The following is a 17,067-nucleotide window of genomic DNA, read 5'->3' as shown; positions in this document are numbered from 1 at the left end:
GAAGCACAAACAGGTAAAGAGTCATATGTGGTCAGGTGTAAACCTTGTAACAAGTTTGGTTCTGATCTTTATACCATAGAATAATACCCCTTTGGAATCCAGTTTTCTTTGTGATGGCATGCTCAACCAACTGTTTGACACAGTTTTACACTGCGAATTTTTTAGATGCTTTGTAAGCATATTTTAGAGGCTCAAGCCATGGTGCTCACAAACTCCCTTAGATGTCCTTGAAAGGATAAGAAATATTATTATGCTGTTTCTTTTTGTTCACAGTTGGACATCCCTTATTAGAGAACCAACAATGTCTACAAAAGACCACAAATGGCAGCAGTCTGCAATTTCCCCAATTTTCTATAATTTCCTCTGATCTTTGTGCTTCAAATGAACAGATGAATTCCTTAAATTTCTTTAAAAATAAATACCATACTTATGTTCTATAACAAACACTAAGTTATAAACCTTATTTTTTTCTCCAATGAATCCTTCCATACCTATGTTGTACTTCCTGTAACATCCACTCCTGCCAGGGGTGTTCCCTTTTACTTTTATTCCCAGTTTGGAAGACTGGCTCATTCTGTTTAAATTGTGCAGTACACAATTTAAAAAGATCAATTTTAGGAACTTTTTTTTGGAGAGGATATTTTTCCTTTTGTTCCTATTTTTAAAGATCAGAAGTTTGCATCTCATTTTTCAAAGAATAAGCATTTTTATTATTTCAGGTATGATTTTCTGATCCAGGCTTGAAATCTCAGGCTGTATATACATGTTTTAAGGGAAAAGAGTCTTCAAATTCATTCATTTGATTTTATCAATGTGAAACTCTGGTCTAATATTTCAAGCCTTCCAAATATGCCCACTTAGTGGATCAAATTATCTGGATGGGCTCTTTGTATAAAAGTCATTCTTTTCTTCCTTCTATTCACTCTATAATATCTAAAAATATGTATCCGATTCTATGTATTTCACCATAAATATTCCCTCAAAGGTTACTATTCCTAAATGTGGACTCCAATCCCTAGTCTTATTTTTTCATAACGTTTCTATTGTTCTTTACAACACCAACTACCTTCATTACTACATTCTTTTACTTTGACAGTTGTAAATAGAATCTTAGGCTTTCAAAAATTATTATCTTTTTTTAATTGCTCTTCTCCTGTAGGGGTCTGCTTTTTCTTCTCACAACCTAAATGCAGGCATTTCAAATAGTTTTCCCTTTCATCTTTATCTATTTCCTTTTCTTTTTGCCAAGACCTCAAAAGTCAATGCCATTTGTAACTTTGACATTGGTGTTCATCAGCTTTAATTACTATACTGAAAGCCAAATTTCAAATGGTCAATGTCTGCATAACATCTCCATTTGGAAGTCCTCACATTATTTCAAATTCAGCTGATCTCATGATCTTTCACCCTAAATCAGAACTTCTTTCCTAGACTAAACAACTAGGCATTGGTATTTATTTAGACTTCCTGTTCTTTTGAAGCCAACATCATTGACTCAGCAAATTCTCCTTATTATATAAAATAGTGGTTTCTTATATTCAGGCTTTTCATTCTATTCCACTCTTACCTGGAATAGATTGTAATTACCTCTTGACTGACCCCTTGCAGCAATTTCCTCCCTAGACCCCTCATATCCAGTCTCTCCCTTCTCATGGACACCCACAGGTGAACATTTTTAGTATATCTCTGTTCTTTCAGTCCCTCATACAAAACCCATCATTGGACACTAACACAATAAAACTTTCCCAACATAGTAGAGTAGATTGAATTATGTACCCCAACAAAAGACATCTTTTTTTTCTTCAATTCAGTTTTATTGAGATATATTTACATACCCTACAATCATTCACAGTTTACAATCAGTCATTCACAGTACCATCAAATAGTTGTGCATTCATCAACAAAATCAATTTTTGAACATTTTCATTACTCCCCCCCCAAAAAAATAAAAATAAGAATAAAAACAGAAGTAAAGAACACCCAAAACATCCTATCTCTCCCCTATTCCCCCTATTATCCATTTAATTTTTGTTCCTATTTTTCTAATCATCCATCCATACACTGGATAAAGGGAGTATGAGGCACAAGGTTTTCACAATCACACAGTCACACCATGTGAGCTACATAGTTATACAGCTGTCTTCAAGAATCAAGGCTACTGGGTTACAGTTCAACAGTTTCAGGTATTTCCCTCTAGCTATTCTAATACATTAAAAACTAAAAAGGGATATCTATATATTGCATAAGAATAACCTCCAGAATGACCTCTCGAGTCCATTTGAAATCCCTCATACACTGAAACTTTATTTTGTTTCATTTGTCTTCCCTTTTTGGTTAAGCAGACTTTCTCAATCCCATGATGCTGGGTCCAGGCTCATCCCTGGGAGTCATATCCCACATTGCCTGGGAGACTTACACCTATGGGAGAAGACATGTTCTTAATCTTACTCTGCATTCCTGTGTCCTTTTGAAGATGTTATTAATAGCTACAGTGTGGCCAAATTGAAACTGTGTAGGTCTTAATCTGTATTACTGGAGGCCTTATGAAGAGAGAAATTCTGATGCAATCAGTCAATAAAAACAAGAAATTGGAGTAACCCAGAACACATAGAAGCCAGAAGTCAGAGAAAGTCATAGGAAGAAGCCAGAAGTCAGAAGAGGGGAAGACACAAGAAAAGAGATTTCCATATTATGGGAGGTAGAGATGTAAGCCAAGGAACCCCAAGGATTGTGGCAAGACAACAACAGAACAATGCAGACTTTGGGGAGAAAGTATGACCTTACCGACACCTTAATTTTGGATGCCTAGCCTTCAAAACCATAAGACAATAAACTTTTATTGTTTAAGCCAACCCATCGTGTGGTATTTGTCATGGCAACTCTGGCAAACTAAGAGAGTTTTGGTACCAGAAAGTGGAATGCTGCTATGACAAATACCTAAAAATGTGGAAGTGACTTTGGAATTGTGTAATGGGTAGAGTCTGAAAGAATTTTGAGGTGTTTGATAGGAAAAGCCTAGATTGCTTAAAAGAGACTGTTAGTAGAAGTATAGATATTAAAGGTGCTTCTGGTAATGATGAATATGTTATTGGAAACAGGAGGAAAGTTGATCCTTGTTATGACAAGGCAGAGAACTTGGCTAAAGTATGTTCTGATGTCAAATGAAATCAGAACTTGTAATTGATGAATGTGAATATTTAGCTGAGGAGCTTTCCAAGCTAAGTGTGGAAGACGCAGTCTCATTTCTCCTGGATGCTTATAATAAAATGAGAGAGGAGAGAGAGAAACTGAGGACTGAACTGTTAAGCACAAAGGAACCAGCAATTGATGATTTGAAGAATTCTTACCCTGCCTAAATGGGGCCAGAAGCTCAATCAGGACTCTCTCTGAGCTCCCAAGAAGTGAGACCCCAGAGAACAAGACTCCATGTGAGTGGGTGGCTGAACAATTATTTGCTAAAGAGATTGGGTATGTACAGAAGCAATGCCAGTCTGGAGTGAAAGGGACAGAGATGGGACAAATTGAAGGAAAAATAACTGTAAGGGAAGAACCATGGAAGAAGAGGTTTGGTCTTAAGAGATCTCCTCAGGCCAAGAGAGAGAAGCTTCTGCTCTGGTCTTTGAATGGGGTAGAAATGCTTCTCCATTCATTGCTGCTCTAGTCTCTGCAAATCATTTTATACTTGGAATGTGACTCAAGTATCCAAGCCTTTAGAACCCTTTCTTTTCTTGCTTGCCTCTTTTCTCTGTCCTCATACTGGAAGTGTCCTTCTTTTTCACTTTCATTAAACATTGCCTTGCATTGATATTGTGTGTATGCCAACAAATCTTTAAGCTCCTTGAGGGCTGATAATGGATATTATTCATTGTTCTATTCTCCACAGTACCTAGTGAAATACTTTGCACAAAGTAGGGCTCAAATAAATATTTGAATATACACCATTTCTTTGCAAACTTAATGAGCATATAGACCAGCCTGTGACTTAGGCTTCAGAACTTTTACTTTTTTTTCTTAGGCAATTAACTTGTCTAAATGGAGACATGAATTTTCTTCCTAATGGATATGTGCAATATAATATGTAACATCAGACTTTGTGACACTGGCCAGAATAAAAGCTTTTATTTTATTTATAAGGAGTGAATGATACTCCAAACAGATGTTATGAATAAATGGAACATCACATGTGAAGACAAGGTGCAGAAAATATGTTTAGTACACAATAGCTATTATTGATGTTATCATCTATGATGGACTACCTTTTCTTAATTAACCTGATATTTCCACCTACTAAGCTGAATTCCTGAAACTTTGGATGATATTTGGGGCATGGTTGCTCCTCTCAGATTTATAATGCATTGTATTCCCTGCTTTTCTCGAATTACTGGTATTCTACCTTGCTCAGAAGATAATTAAATCTTCCATAACGTTGCCTCATCATCAAATTGTTGCAAAAGGAAAGAAAAATTGGCAGTTATTCTTTCCTTGTGATTCAAAACTGTTCCATTTGTATAGAACAATCCCACACAGATGGAAGCTCTTTTTATTAATCTCAAATAATAGAAATGTTTTGATCTAGTCCTTTATTTTATTACCTTAGAAATGATAGTGTTGTATAAATTAGTAATATGATCAAGTGCACATTTTGAAGAAGGGATCTTTCATGAATACTCGTAGCTGGGGGTCAGTGTGGGAGAAGTCTCATTGTGCATGACACATTGCCTTTATGTCTGTATAGTACTTTACAGTTTACAAAACACTTTTAACACATTATCAACTTCCAATTTTGCAAAAAACAGGAAAAGTAAGTATCACTTTTTTTCAATATTTCAATATTATATGAATATATTCAATTCAATTCAATATATTCATTAATTCAATATTATAAGTATTTAAGAATTGAGGCTCTTAAAGATTAACTAACACATAACATTATGGATCACTGTTTTGGTTTGCTAATGCTGCCATTATGCAAAATATCAGAAATAGATAGGCTTTTATAAAGGGGGTTTATTTGGTTACAAAGTTAGACTTATGGCCATGCAAATGCCCAAACAAAGGCATCAACAGTAGGATACCTTCACTGAAGAACACCAGTGGCATCTGGAAAACTTCTGTTAGCTGGGAAGGCACGTGGCTGGTGTCTGCTGATCCCAGGTTGTGTTCCAGCTCCTCTCGCAGCTCCTCTGTTTTCTTCAAAATGTTGCTCTTGGGGCATTTTGTCCTCTCTTAGCTTCTCTGGAGCAAACACTGGGCTAGCATCCCCAAAGTGTCAGCAAAAGTCTGCTTTCAGTGGCTGTCTTCAAAATGTGTCTCTTGACTGCAGCAGCACTGAGCTCCTTCCGTCTGAGCTTTTATAGGGCTCTGGTAAACTAATCAAGACCCATGCTGAATGGGTGGGGCCACATCTCCATGGAAATTATCTAATCAAAGGTATTACCCACAGTTAGGTGGGTCACATCTCCGTGGAAATGATCTAATCCAAAGATTCCAACCTAACCACCACTAATATGTTTGACCCCCACAAGACTACAGTAAAGAACATGGCATTTTGGGGGACATAATACATTGGACAATTGCAATGGAGAGCAGGGTACAGAACAAAATCTTCTGGCTTCCATTGAAAGATACTTTTACTCAGTCTCTCTGATTCTTAGTGTCCATGAGCCCTACGATAACAATAGAGAGGTATTTATGTGTGTGTGCTTTTGTTGATATTTTTTGTGTAAGAATGAGTTTAAAGCAGTCTTATCTTGTAAACTACTGTGCCAGTTTGAATGCATTATGTCCCCCAAATGCCATTATCTTTGATGTAATCTTGTGTGGGCAGACCTATAAGTGTTAGATTGTAATTCTTTGAGTGTTTCCATGGAGATGCATTCCACCCAACTGTGGGTGATGACTCTGATTGGATAATTTCCATGGAGCTGTTGGCCTGCCCATTCAGGGTGGGTCTGAATTAAATTACTGGAGCACTATATAAGATCAGACAGAAGGAGCAAGCTGCTACAGCCAAGAGGGACACTTTGAAGAAAGCACAGGAGCTGCAGATGAGAGACAGTTTGAAGATGGCCGTTGAAAGCAGACTCTTGCTCCAGAGAAGCTGAGAGAGGACAAATATAACAAGTGCAACTAAGAGTGACATTTTTTAGGAACTGTAGCCTAGAGAGGAACATCCTGGGAGAAAGCCATTTTGAAACCAGAGCTTTGGAGCAGACACCAGCCACATGCCTTCCCAGCTAACAGAGGTTTTCTGGACACCATTGGTCATCCTCCAGTGAAGGTACCTGATTGCTGATGTGTTACCTTGGACACTTCAAGGCCTTAAGACTGTAACTGTGTAACCAAATAAACCTCCTTTTATAAAAGCCAATCCATCTCTGGTGTTTTGCATTCTGGCAGCATTAGCAAACTAGAACAACTACTCAGCTAATGGACAGTAATCTTGTGTATCTTCTTCACCCTGTATTTCCTTTAGCATTTAAACTGGGTGCAGATAAATGAGTCATTCAATGTGGTAACATTGTTTATTATTATTTTTTTGTAATGTATGTTCTTTACACAAAAACAAAAACAGACAACTAAAAAGGTGGTACCAGTGTTCACCCTCACTCAAAAAGCTATGCCAAAATCTATGAAAAATAGCAAGCGTATTGATAAGAATTTACTGCAGTTATTATGTAGATGGGGAGATATTTAAGGATAATTATCACTGCTCAGTATAATAGTCCATTAAAATGAAGACAGTTTGTTAAGTGATCATGCTGGTTTGGAACTGTTAGGTACCAAAGAAAATGCCATGTTATTTTAATCCATTCTTGTGTGTGCAGACCTATTATGGGTGGGAACTTCGGTTAGGTTGTTTCAATAGGGATGTGACCCAGCCCATTCAAAGTGGGTCTAATCCTTTATTGGAGCCCTTTATGAGATTTTAAAAGACAGACACACACAGAGAGAGGACAGAGAGAGAGAAATGCCCGGAGACATTTGGAGATAGCCATTGAAACCAGAACCCAGGAGAGAAGGACAAGCAGACATCACCATGTGCTTTCCCATGTGACAAAGGAACTCCGTAAGCCAGCAGCCTTTCTTCATAGAAGATATTCTTTTGTTGATTTGGACATTTTCATGACCTTAGAATTGTAACTTCTAACTTAAGAAATCCCTATTGTTAAAAGCCAACCCATTTCTGTCATATTGCATTCTGGTAGTTTTAGCAAATGGAAACAGTGACAAATATCAAATATTTTATTTGCTATGCTCAGCCAACAGAAAAATAGTCTTGTGCTGGTTTGGATCTGTTATGCCCCCTCCCCCCCACAAAAGTCATGTTCTTTAATACAGTCTTGTGTAAGCAGACTTATGAGTCTTTTGATTAGGGTGGAAACTTTGTATTGAGTGTTTTCATGGAGATGTGACTCACCCAACTGCAGGTGAGACCTTTGATTAAATTATTTCCATGGAGATGTGACCCACCCATTCTGGGTGGGTCCTGATTAGTTCACTGGAGTACTTAAGAGAAGCCAAGAGCCAACACAGATGCTGACACTTGGAGACACTTGGAGATGCAGACAGAAGGACATTTGGAGATGCTAAGCTAAGAGATGAAGCCCAGAGTTTGCCCCAGAGAAGCTAAGAGAGGACTCCCAGATGCTTAGAAAGAAATGGCCTAGGAGAACCAAGCAGAGAGCTGAGAGAAGTTAAGAGAGACAGAAGCCCAGAGACACTTTGGAGAAAGCCATTTTGAAATGAAACGCAGGAGCAAAGGACCAGCAGATGCCAGCCACATGCCTTCCCAGCTAACAGAGGTGTTCCAGATGCCATTGACCTTTCTTCAGTGAAGGTATCCTCTTGTTGATGCCTTAGTTTGGACACTTTTATGGCCTTAGAACTGTACATTTGTAACCAAATAAATCCCCTTTATAAAAGCCAATCCATTTCTGGTATTTTGCATAATGGCAGCATTAGCAAATAGGAACAAGTCTTACATCTTTTTATTTTATATATATTTCTGTGACTTCAAAACCCATACTCTTTCTAATTATACAACAATGCAATATTAGCGCTTGCCTTGAAGTAGGCATAGAATTTCAGGAAAGGAACAAACAGAATGATACCACACAAAAACAGTGGGTTCCCTGCCTGATGTGTGTAACAGCCAATCCATGACACTGGGGTTTCAAAGAAAGAAAGAGTTTATTACTGGATATAAAGCAGGAGATCTGATGGTCTATTGGCCTAAAAATCTGTCTCCCTGCATCTAAGTAGTTAAAGATATTTATGATTTTAATCAAGGTGTTTTGGTTCAGTTCAAGGCTCAGTTCCTGGTTTCTGTGGCTTTCTCCAAAATGTCTCTGGGCTTTTGTCTCTAGGCATCTCTGGGCTTCTGTCACAGTTTCACTTTTAGCTTCTCTGGGTCCTTGCTTGTTTTTCCTGGGTGTTTCTGTCTAAGCAACTCTCTTAGCTTCTCTTGGCTCCTGTGGGCCCTCCTTGCTTCTCCCAGGGGTAAACTCTGGATTACATATTTTAGCTTCTCTTCCAAATATCTCTCTCAAGTTCTCTTTCTCCATGAACCCTCTTAAAGGACTCCAGTAAAGGATTAAGATCCACCTTGAATGGGCAGGGTCATATCTCCATGGAGACAATCTAATCAAATGGTTGCACCCATGGTAGATCTGCTCCTGCAAGAGTGGATTAAAAGAACATGGTCTCATATGAGTTACAACAGATTCAAACCAGCACACAAGGGGAGATGGAGTTGTTACCATTTCAATAACAAGTATAAACAGAAACAATTTACAAATATAAAAGAATGGAGCTATGCTAGAACTAAGCTAACCATTACAAGAACAGGTTAATGGTTAGTTCTGAGTTGACTCATTTTCTTTCATTAACATTAGGAAGTTACCTTTGTTATTATAAGACTCTAAGGTTGAAAAAGAAGTGGATAAAGGGGGTACAAGAGACAAGGTTTTTACAGTCACAGTTTCACAAGATAAAGGTTATATAGTTACACAATCATTATCAAAGATGAAGGCAACTGGATTACAGTTCAGCAATTTCAGGCATTTCCTTGTGGCTATTCTAATACACTAGAAAGTAAAATGAAATATCTATTTATTGATGCAGTAATCATAATCATTTCTTAAATCCTAACTTCTCAGTTACAAGAAGTTAAAGGCAGAGACTGAATATTCGAGGTTGTTTTATCATGAAGAAAACAAATTTGCCTCTCTAAAATTATTTATTTTTTCTTGAAATTACTCTATTTTTAAAATTTGCCAATTCAAAATCCAAACTAAGAATCAAAATCCATTTGATCTTAACCTGGGATTTCCTCAGAGGATGACTTTCTGAAGAACATTCTTTCTTCTAGGCAGAAGAATAACAAAGCAAGAGAAATAACAAGTAGATTTTTAAAAATATCCAGAATTTTAGTTTGAATGATAAAGGAAGAGACAGCCAGAGGTTTATTTTCCTCCTTCCTTCCTCCTTTTGGTGAGAAACACATTGAGTTTTTTAATGCCTGTCTCTAGGTTAGGGCCTATAGGAAACTGAGGCTGCCCTTTTCCTTCCTGAATTTTCTGAAGATAGGTAATACTAAAAATTAGGTGCTATTATTGCCTAATGTTTTTGAGAGACTAAGATTGGTGATTTGAAGAATTAGATGATTCTCTTTGGGTCCCTTGAAACTTTCAGTCAATTTATCACATATCTATGCATTGATCATACCATAAACATTTCTCTTGAATAAGAAAAGAAAGATATCAATTTCCAATTTTCCTTTTAATAAGGAATGTAACAAAATATGTGTGAGTAGTTTAACATTTGGTAGCCCCAGCTTAGATATTCAGAACTGTAACTTAATTTCTCTCCAACCAAACACCAATTTATTTTTAAGAAATCATGTCATCTTCTCTAAGTTACTCAGTCACTTCCACCCTAAAATGTCTTCTGTCTTCCTTACCTGTCCCTGTTCATCTCCTGAGGTTATCTAAATGACATGGTGGTTTAACACATCATGGTGGCTGTATTAGGGTTCTCTAGGGAAACAGAATCAATGAGAGATATCTATGAATATAAGATTTATAAAAGTGACTCACGCAACTGTGGGTATGCACGAGTCCAAATTCCGTAGGGCAGTCAGCAAACTGGCAACTCCAATGAAGATGTTCGATGAACTCAGGAAATGAACTGGCAACTTCAACGAACTCCCAAGGAAACGCTTTGCTGGGCAGCTGAAAAAGAAGTGAAGGTCCTCTATCTGTCTTGTTTAAAAGTTTTCAACTGATTGATTGGATTAAATCCAGCCAACTGCATTCTCTCATTGTGGAAGACACGCCCTTCACCGAGTCATCAGTCACAGCTGAGCTTGGGTGCTGGGTGCGAGAAGGTATCTCCCTATCATGGACTCCTCTGTGGCCAGGGCCTGGGCTTCTCTGGGGCTCTGCTCTGGCCCTGGCTGACACTCACACTTCACTTTCTTTGAATCCTCCAGCTCCTCACTCAAAGCCCTTTATCTGAACCCCTGGAAAAGCTTTTATTTTCTCCTTGAATATTGAAAAACAGTTTTCAAATCATTCTTCTGCCTCCTCCCCCATGTCTAGGGTAGATTTTGTAAATTCTAAAATGAAGAACTGAATTTTGACCTTTCCAAATGAAAATGAATTTGAAATAAAATTCCATCTCTTGGAAATCAAAAACTCTGTATTCAGATCTTTGTGGCTGCTAAGAATTCATTCAGTAACTCAAGTGACCTTTTTTCTAAATCATACCTGTTTCATGCTGAGGGCAGTGCTTGTAGAAACCAATTGCTGCTAATTAAATGGCTGGGGGAAGTGCAGGGATAAAAGAAATGCAAAATAAAGACACACTTTTATATTACACCATGTTATGTATTTATCGGCAAATTGTTTCCTCTGAGTTTTCTAAATTAATAACAATTAAAGATAAGGAAGCAAAATTATTTCATAAGGAGCATATTAACAGCTCCCTATGGCTATATTGTGTAATTCAAGTTTCAGGATTTGGGAAGTTTGAGGCAATTACATAACTTAGAAGGAAATATAACTGTTAGAACAGGTGCAGAGGTGCAAATGTTGTTGTGGTTTCTTGTTTGGAGGGGAATGAGGGAGCAAAATGGGGTAATAGACAGTGGAGATGAGGACAGGTTATTATTTAAATGCTGTTTTTGAAAGCTCAAGATTGTTATAATCAGTTTTAGAGGTTTATTTAGATGAGTGGTCTTTTTTTCTTGTTACATAGTGAAATGTGTTTTATAGATTTCATGCAGTTTTTAGATAAAATTGTGGTCATCTCTTTCATGAATAAGCTTATATCACCAAAACAGTGGTTTTATTTTCTTAAATGACTGGGATCTTGGATACTGAACAGGAATTTTTCTAAGAGACAGTCTAAACCAGTGTTTTCCAGTTGCCAGTTTGAGGACTAGGACAGGTAAAATTTTCACCAATCTAGTTTGAAATCAGATTAAATGGGAAAACATAGTGGATTTTCTTAAAATTAAGTTGATCCATTTGGAGATCTGTCTTTCATTCCAAGGTTATAATCCTTAAATTTTAAAATAGCATTAAGGTGTTGGTAGAAGAAACTTAAAAATGACAAGTTTTGCAAAATTTAAAATTGACCATATTATGTTGATCTCTAAAATATTTCTGTTTACTTGTTTGCTTTTTTTTTTACAGGTCTATATAATCCAAATATTTAGAAGCCATTGATCCAAACAATCATATCAGGAGAGGAGTGGTTATGTTTTGACAACAACAACAACAAAAATGCTGCATGATAAATCTTCATTCCTTTATTTGTCATATCATGTAGTCATAGCTATTCAGTATTTCTAAAACTGTAAAATGGAGGTAAATCCATCTCTTAGATTTGTTGGGTAGATCAAATAGAATTATATTCATAAACTCCCTGACACATACTTTCCAATCTTTCGTCTTCATAAATTTGTCACTTCATGAACTGAAGTTAGATATTGGATAAAAGCAGTTATTTCCTTTTCAGATGGATATATTGTATTTTCTCACAAGTTTACTTGCATCTAGATTCCTGAAAAGTAAAATAAAATCTGATTTTTTAAAAATAATTCAGCCATAATTTCATTGATCACATTATAATTTTCAGAGATGTTTCATCTTTTTTGAAGTTCTTCAATACAAGTGAATTCTAATTCTTTAGCTTAAAATTTTCTGTTAGATAGTCAAGAAGTTAAAATTGATCAAACTAATTGGAAAAAAATGAAGCACTGTGAAAGTAAGATTCCTTTAGTAAATACACAATGAAATAAATAAATAAATACATAAATAAATAAATACCTATATCCTTATTTTATAAATGTAGATTTTGGCATTTTAAAAGCCTTCTTCAGTTAAGGCACTCTACCCTGTCTTAAGTATTTGGTAACCAACTTTTAAATGTAGGACCACTTGTTTAGTTTGAACACACAATTGATAATGCAGTCACTCTATCTAGACATACTTAAAGTATAATTTTGGTCATATGAAAAATGTCATTTTGCTCAATTTTAACCTCTAGTATCTACATACAGCATGTCAAGTTGAAGAAGAGAAGTGCAACTTGTTTCTGGATACCTAAGGAAGTTGAGTGTAGTTTGGCAGAATCAGTCCGTTTGACTAAGAAAATTACCACTTTCATTTGGGTTGCCCAAGGTTGATTAAGTAGCTGATCTCCTGACATTCAACAAAGTGACTGTATGAATTTGTCCAGTTGGCATATATGTATTTTAAGCACACAGAGTGTGACTGCTGTGAAGTGGATATGGTCTTATTTCACATAAGAAATTGAGGTAACAGGCAATGTAAAAATAAATGAAGTTATTTTAAGAAACACTAGATCCTCTTAAAGCTAGATGTTACTTCATGAAAGTTTTCCTTGTATGAATAAATTCTGAAAATACTTATTCTAATCACTTTTCATGCAGAAACCTTAAATAGAATTTTGAAATGAAATTGTTTACTTTTTTTCTCATTAAGACTTAAAAGAGAATTTTAATGTCTTGTGTTGTATTAGTCAAATACACTAACATTCTTTCTGTAACAGAAAAGAAGAAACTGGAAAATTAGATGTATCTACTCTTGATAAATTACAAAATGATTGCCCTCCATTTTAACTACCCTGTTTTTGGTGATTTGATAAGATTGGAATAAAATTTACTTTGGTGATTCTTTGAAAAATATTCTGGTGGTGGTGGTGGTGGGGATACAGGTAAGTTTAACTAGCACCCCTACAAGTCTAACAGAATGACCCAGACATTTTTGAAAATGCTTTGAAGTCAACCCTTAGAATGAGACAAAGTAAATGAAAACAATTAGAAAGATGGAAACTGATCAGAAAACTGATTTGTCTCTCACAAAAACCTGGCAAAACTAAGCCATTTGTTCATTAAATTACCAGACAGAAGGAATTGTTTTTCCTTGCATGATCAAAAGCAAATAGCATTTCCTACTCTAACCAATCATGCTTCCTAACTTAGCATAAACTTCCTCATACCTAGTATCTTTTCAAGTATTTTTTTGTCATGGTCAATGATGCTGCTTTATCCACCTTGTTTTCCCACCAGGAATATATGCATGACATCCGGACACTGTTAGGGAATACATTTTTAGTGAGGTTCCCATGGCCTGCATCACCTATTGTTTGAAACACAATACACTGGCAGGGAAAGAATCTGTTGTAAAACAAGAAATAGTTGCTTGGCACCTGGAAGCTTATGATGTGATACACTTACTGAGTATTTTGCAGGGCATGCTGTCATTCTTATTCAAACCTTATCCCTGTTAGCAACCAGAATATGTACACAACGTTTCTTACTAGATTTTTCACTCTTAAGAACCAGACAGTTTTCCTCTCACTGAGAATCATGCTTTTCTTAAATGTTTCTGTATCACCCTTCAAGAGACTAGGAAACCATGATAGATGGGTAAGCTCTCTTATCCAATGAAAATGTATTTTGATGACACTATGTGTCTTTTCCTCTTTCACTGACATGAGCAAAGAGAATGCCATTTCTTCTAAGAGGATCCATAGGGGAAAAACAATGTAAGCTTACATAAGGATCCTGGAGTATTATTAGACTCTAAAATCAACTCATTGCCTGGAAAACACCTTGGAAAAATCTTTGAAGTATTTTTCTGACTAGGCTTTTCATCTTTACGATCACTTGCTCATAAGGCTGGTACTTGTAACAGTTGTTAAGATAGACAGTAGCCTGAGTAAATATATGTACAGTAAAATCTTGCTGAGGAGAAAAGGCATTTGTCTGAATTATACTTTAAATTACTGAAACAGTCAATCAATCAGTTGAAATTAAGGACAGACTCTACAACTTCTAGCTTCCTAGAAATAATAAAATAAAATTCAATCTTCTATAAGTAAAACAAACACCTACAGATTATTAAGGAAGCAGGTTGTCATTCACACATACATAAAAATATAGAGAGGGAACTGCTGACTTCTGGAGAAAGAAGAAAAACTAGTGCCATCTAAAACTGGAAATTCGACATGTTTAAAAAGTTAAGAGGCAAAAACAAGGCTACACAGAAAAATCATGCTTCTCTATGTATCCTGTTTGAAAGCAAGGCAGGAAGTTGAAAACCAAAATACCTTGTGAAAAGCTTATTTTGGAACTTTTCCATTGCACACCAAATCTGTTTGGTCAAGCCTTAATACTAAAGAGGTCTGCGTAAACACTCAGTCATAGTTACTTCTGCAATTATTGCCTAATAGCAGAAGTCTTGACTATTATAGAAAATGGAATGCTATGAAAAGCATATGAAGAGAAATTCTGATAACAAAAAAAAAGTTGAATAATTTTCTGTTTGTAAAAAAGCTTTCAATTTATATTTCCCAAATATGTTCAGTTTTATGAATTACTTTCTCTTTTAAAGTAGATCAACAAAATCATAATTCTTCAACAAATATTGCTGACAGGGCGGCGCAGGAATGAGACACGGACACAAAGCTAAGAGTTAAGGGATCAGGGGGCCCACTTGCATCTCGTGCTAAGTGGACGACAATGCAGCCTTGCTCCAACTATTTATTTCAGAAGATCAGGTGTATATGCTAAAGGTCCTCAGGTGGGGGAGAGCCCACCAGATACTTATGTTTACATCAGGTGTATTTACATCAGGTGCATACAATCTAGGTTTAAGACAATGGTAGTCACAAGACACATATCTTTACAGGGCGGGCCTGCATGGCATTCTATGCAGGCCTGCAGCTCAGCGTTCTAAGCCACCACCCTAGATATGCCTCAGGCAACATGGAAGACTCAGTTTCCCACAAACCACTGAAACACTTTCATAATCCATTGTATTTGAGAATATAAATAGTTTGTAATATATCTATCTAAATTATCTAAATAATGAACTAAATAGCTAACCAACTGGCAAAAATAACACAGATTAAATTTAACTAAATTCAAATGGAAGTTGAGTTTAATACTTGATCAGCTAAATGATAAAATATTAACAGCCCACCTTTAAGTTCACTTTTACTACTGAACAATGTTTTTTTCATTTTCAGAAGAATGGCTTTAATCCAGAAAATAGTAAGTTCTGAGAAAATATGGAACTTAAGTAGAGAAAATTCCATAATAATCTCAAAGGTTTCTCATTTCAGAACTGTGATTAATTTCCTAGTCTATTTCCCAACCACATCGTGGATATCATGAGTCATTGTTTCTCCAAATGTAATTTCCCCTTCAATGAATAATCTTTCCAGTATAAATCTGATTGACCTTCCCACTTTTTGTCTTTCTTCTTTTCCTTTTTTTCTAACTTGAATTACTTAGAATATTTATTTTGTGTCTCTGGGTCATCCTGAATATGATTATAGACCATGTGGGAAACAATTTTCCCTTTTGTGTAATGTGACTAACATAATACCTGTCTATTGTGGTGCTTGATAACCAGGGACTTTAAAAAAATCTCAGTGATTGTTAGACAAAGAGAATCTGGATTCAAATCACAGCTCTCACACTTACTAATTTGGTGGCCTTGGGCAAGTTAAATTAACTTTCTGGGCTTTTATTTTCTTGTCTGATAAATAAGAGAAATATGAATATTTCTGCTAAATTGTATTTAGTTTTTGAGAGACTTAAAGCCCTTATGAAACCAAATATCAAAAAGGAAAGCAAAGGGAGGGTGATTCATCAAAGGGTGGCATAAGACATCAAGGGGAATGTTTACCCTTAGAATTTGCCATTCTCCGGTGTTCTAAGTGAGTTGCACCTGTCTCTTTATTTAGGGGAGATTCAACTCAGAACTCTGGAGAATGACCCCACAAATGCTGAATCGAACAAAACAAAACCACACAATAAGAGTGTGGCATGGACTGTCAGTCTGGATCTCTTCCCCATGCTCAGTCCTGCACAGTTTAAGAGACACACAGCAGCAGCATTCTGGCCCAGCGACCTCCTGCTGTGGTTGCTGAACACAGAGCCACCCATTCAGGCAGGGGGACCCAAGGCCATAAAGTCCCAAAGTGGGGCCCTAGTGGTTGGCATCAGTGAGCATACAAAGCAGTCCCCTGGAAAATAGAGTGAGTGACCCATGGCAGAACTATGTGTACACTCTCAGCTTGATTCCTAATTGCTGCTGCACCTTGCTTTAATTTCCTGGGCTGCTCAAGCCAATACCATGAAATGAATTGGGTTAAATAATGCGATTTTATTTGCTCACAGTTTTGAGGTTAAAAAAAGTCCAAACAAGACATCATCAAGGTGATGTCTTCTTCCTGAAAACTGTCCTTCTGGAGCCAGCTGCTGGCTATCCTTGGTCCTTGGCTTTCCACATGGCAAAGCATATGGCAGCATTTCCTGGTCTCTCTTCTCTTCTGGGTTCCATTGATGTTCAGCTTCTTGCTTTCATGGTTTGTTCTCTCTCTCTTTGTCTCTCTCCTCTCTCTCTCTCTCATTCCATTTATAAAGGACTCCAGTAAGAGGATTAAGACCCATCCCAATTGACATGGGACTCATTTTAACTGAAGTAACCTCATTAAAAGTTCCTACTTACAATGGGTTCA

Source organism: Choloepus didactylus, chromosome 7, assembly GCF_015220235.1.
Source record: "Choloepus didactylus isolate mChoDid1 chromosome 7, mChoDid1.pri, whole genome shotgun sequence".
Classification (NCBI taxonomy): domain Eukaryota; kingdom Metazoa; phylum Chordata; class Mammalia; order Pilosa; family Megalonychidae; genus Choloepus; species Choloepus didactylus.
This window is presented reverse-complemented; position numbering follows the sequence as displayed.